We start from the raw sequence: 5,000 nt of genomic DNA on the forward strand, positions 1-5,000 counted from the left end.
TTTACAATAAGCTAGGTGACTAAAACACCCACTGTCAGTTTGTAGTGTAAACATTCACATCATATAACATTCACATCATATAACATTCACACATAACATTCACATCATATAGCATTTACATTATGTAACATTCACATCATATAGCATTCACATCATATAACATTCACACATAGCATTCACATCATATAACATTCACACATAACATTCACATCATATAGCATTCACATCATATAACATTCACATCATATAACATTCACATCATATAACATTCACATCATAACATTCACATCATATAACATTCATATCATATAACATTCACACATAACATTCACATCATATAACATTTACATTATGTAACATTCACATCATATAGCATTCACATCATATAACATTCACACATAGCATTCACATCATATAACATTCACACATAACATTCACATCATATAGCATTCACATCATATAACATTCACATCATATAACATTCACATCATAACATTCACATCATAACATTCACATCATATAACATTCACATCATATAACATTCACACATAACATTCACATATAACATTCACATCATTAAACATTCACATCATATAACATTCACATCATATAGCATTCACATCATATAATATTCACACATAGCATTCACATCATATAACATTCACATCATATAACATTCACATCATATAGCATTCACATCATATAACATTCACATGTAACATTCACATCATATAACATTCACATCATATAGCATTCACATCATATAACATTTACACATAACATTCACATCATATAACATTCACATCATACAACATTCACATATAACATTCACATCATATAACATTCACACATAACATTCACATCATATAGCATTCACATCATATAACATTCACATCATATAACATTCACATCATAACATTCACATCATATAACATTCATATCATATAACATTCACACATAACATTCACATCATATAACATTTACATTATGTAACATTCACATCATATAGCATTCACATCATATAACATTCACACATAGCATTCACATCATATAACATTCACACATAACATTCACATCATATAGCATTCACATCATATAACATTCACATCATATAACATTCACATCATACCATTCACATCATAACATTCACATCATATAACATTCACATCATATAACATTCACACATAACATTCACATATAACATTCACATCATTAAACATTCACATCATATAACATTCACATCATATAGCATTCACATCATATAATATTCACACATAGCATTCACATCATATAGCATTCACATCATATAACATTCACATGTAACATTCACATCATATAACATTCACATCATATAGCATTCACATCATATAACATTTACACATAACATTCACATCATATAACATTCACATCATACAACATTCACATATAACATTCACATCATATAACATTCACACATAACATTCACATCATATAGCATTCACATCATAACATTCACATCAAATAGCATTTACATCATATAACATTCACATATAACATTCACACATTTTATCCTATTTACCTGTTCACATATGTTTTAACCTGTTAATCTGTTCTTGTTTTAACCAATCCTGCATTAACTGCTCTTATTTGTATTTGTTTAAAATATTTCAAACAATTGCAAATTATGTCTATTTACTTGTAATTATAAGTGTCATGAGTCAAATATTGTGTGTCCAATAACATACTTTCTTTGTGTGCATATTTTATATCTAACAGTTTATACTTTTTTGATCAAAAATAAAAATGACAATGAATGCATAACAATACAGTAATGATGTGTTAAGATGTGTGTGTCTGTGTGTGTGTGTGTGTGTGTGTGTGTGTGTGTGTGTGTGTGTGTGTGTGTGTGTGTGTGTGTGTGTGCACGGTGACGTGTTAATGGGCCGAGTTGGTGATGTTCTTGTGCAATATCCTGCAGTAGTATGTGGTCTGACATTTCTTAGTGTGAGGCGGTTTCCGTTACACCAACACCCTGAGTTATGGGCGGAGGAACCAGGTAGCCCTCTCAGAGAGGCCATGAGTTGCATCACGGCGATAACTACACAGCACCTGAGCATCCCAGCGGTGTAGCGCAGAGCAGTTTCACTCACACGAACAATCGCTTCTCCATTGGATTTTTTAAATATTAATTCTATGATTAAACATTCTACAATAAATATTACTGTCTTGTGTGCATAGTCAAAGCGTCCTTGTAAAACAGGGTTTAATTAAGGAGACGTTTTTGAACCGCAAAGCCAGAAGGGGGAGCCAGACTGACGTGCAAGCCTTGGTAGCCCAAGCGTCTCGCCGGAGCAGAAAGAACGGACAAACACGAACCGGAGTGTCTCGAGCACAGGTCTACCTGTAGGTGGTGCTAGTGAAACTTTTGGAAGTTGGCGACACTCCTAGGAACACGTGCACTGTGTTTTCTGTTTGTTTTGGTTCTGTGCCTTAGCAAAATCCATATTGAGCACTATTTAGACATTGTGTGTAAAAACTACTGTATTACTGCTACTTAAATATTCTGTAGAAAATAAAGGATATTACATATAATGCCAAAAAATAATTATTTTACATTTCCATTTGCTAAGACCCAAAAAGTGGTCCTTATAGCACAGTTTCTGAAACAACTAACCCATGTAGCCTATCTATTGACCGGGTGTGCCAAATCTTAAGCACATTCTCTGCCTTACACTCATTTAGAAACACACTTTTTGAAAAAAATTATACACAGTTGTTCACATAAGACACAACATTCAAAACTGAAAACCATGTGTTTCTTTTAGAAAACACTGCCACACAACTGCTACACTCACCTACCAAAATACCATACAGTTCTCACACGTTACAACACTTCTAGCTAATTTATATAAATCGTTATCAGAACTTGATCTCTATAAAGAGGCCACAAGTTGCAAATCTTGGTTTGCACAACAATGGAGGCTAATACTTCACAGAGAGGTAGAGGACGAGGAAGAGGAAGAACACAAACAACCATCACGGATGAGATCCAGGCCACTTTGGTTGACCATGGAGGCCATCGTGAACACTGTCATATCAAACAACAGTATACCTTTATGACAACTACAACAGCACATCATTACTGACAACATCACTTTCAGCAACATTCAATCAGTGAGTCTATCTGCACTGGGCCGACTCCTGAGAAGACATCAAGTGCGTATGAAGCAGCTATACAGGGCACCATTTCAACGCAACTCTGACAGTGTGAAGGAACTGCACTATGAATATGTGCAAGTATGCTCTGCTATCCTCTTACTTATACTTTACTCCAGTGTCCTGTGCCACACAATGTTGAGTATGATATATGCCCATTTCATTCAGTCATAAACAGTACTGTAATACTGTAATGTTTGGTTTCAGAGAGTAATGGAGCTAGATGTTGCAGCAGTGGAACACAAGTTCCTTTATATTGATGAAGCTTCAACCTTGCCAGAACAAGACGCAGAGGAAGAAACGTCATAGGACACCGTGCCATAGTCAGTGTCCCTGCAGCGTGGTGGGAACATCACAATGTGTGCAGCCATTTGCCACAATGGTGTTGTCCATCATCATGCTACTTTTGGTCCTTACAACACTGCTCACATCATCACCTTTCTCAACACACTACACAACATACTTATTCCACATCACCAGGGAGATGGACAAGAACAGACCAGGGACGTTGTTATCTGGGACAATGTAAGTTTCCACCGTGCTACACAAGTACGACATTGGTTCACCGAACATCCACAGTTTGATGTGCTTCACCTCCCACCATACTCACCTTTCCTCAGCCCTATTGAGGAGTTTTATTCGGCATGAAGGTGGAAAGTTTATGACCGTCAACCCCACCATCACATACCACTTCTGCAGGTGATGGAGGAAGCTTGTGGGGACATTGATGAGGGTGCATGTCAGGGCTGGATACGTCACTCAAGAAGATACTTCCCCCGCTGTCTTACCAAAGAGGACATCACCTGTGATGTTGATGAAATCTTGTGGCCAGACCCAAATACAAGACGAGATGCACCCTAAATTTGTCTGCTATTTACAGTATTTTTGTCCTTTTTGTTTCTATGTGTACTGCTCAAGCAAAAAGTAAATAAACCTTGTTACTATTTTACTTCATGGTGTTTATGAATGTGCATAAAAACCTCTGTATATGTGAACTATGGTATACTTTTGTAACAGACTGTACACTGAACATTTAAAAAACACATGGTAGTAGTGTTTTCTATTTATCAGATAAGTGTGTATTCACATATAAGAAAGGCTAATCATCTGATATTTGTGTGTAGCGTTTAGATGCAAAAATATGGTTTTGGCAAGAGTTTTGGTTGAAGTGTGTGTTTTTTCCAAAAGTGTGCGATGTTTTGCCTGTTGTGTGTGTAGCATTGGCTTCTGTGTGTTAAGTTTCGACAAAAAAGACACAGTTCCAGAAATTGTGTCTTAGCAACTGCAAAAAACTGTAATTCATTGTCATATCATCATGTGGTTTAACACAGAATGCAATGTAGGTTGTGTAGTGTCACAGACGGACAACTCAATGTCATCTGACCATTCCTTGGGTTATACCACGCTGTCATTTTCTTCACAAAGGACGTTCTCAAATGACCCCTGAATGGTGTGAGGTGTCATTATCCCACATGACAGTGAAAGTAGTGTCATCTGGAATCCTGGGCTTTCTCTGTGGGAACAAAACACCATATAACCCACTGAGGAGTTGCACACGGAGCGCTGTGTTGTGCAAGGAATTCCACAGTGTTAGTGTGTACAGTACTATAACAGTGAGTATATTGTTAGCGTGTACAGTACTATAACAGTGAGTATATGTAGTTACAGTGTTTGTGTGTACAGTACTATAACAGTGAGGATATGTAGTTACAGTGTTTGCGTGTACAGTACTATAACAGCGAGTATATGTAGTTACAGTGTTAGTGTGTACAGTACTATAACAGTGAGTATATGTAGTTACGGTG

General features: G+C 36.4%; 1 protein-coding gene across 5 annotated transcripts in view; it reads left to right on the forward strand.

Moving 5' to 3' along the window:
• il2rb (interleukin 2 receptor, beta) overlaps window positions 1–1,759 on the forward strand; it is a 13,252-nt gene extending 11,493 nt beyond the window's left edge. For all 5 annotated transcript variants that reach the window (XM_077010567.1, XM_077010570.1, XM_077010568.1 and 2 more), the window contains exon 10: window positions 1–1,759. This exon is cut by the window's left edge and continues 2,429 nt beyond it. The gene's annotated coding sequence lies outside the window, so the exon portion shown is untranslated.
• The last annotated feature ends 3,241 nt before the right edge of the window (window positions 1,760–5,000 follow it).

This window comes from Brachyhypopomus gauderio, chromosome 6 (assembly GCF_052324685.1).
Source record: "Brachyhypopomus gauderio isolate BG-103 chromosome 6, BGAUD_0.2, whole genome shotgun sequence".
Classification (NCBI taxonomy): Eukaryota; Metazoa; Chordata; class Actinopteri; order Gymnotiformes; family Hypopomidae; genus Brachyhypopomus; species Brachyhypopomus gauderio.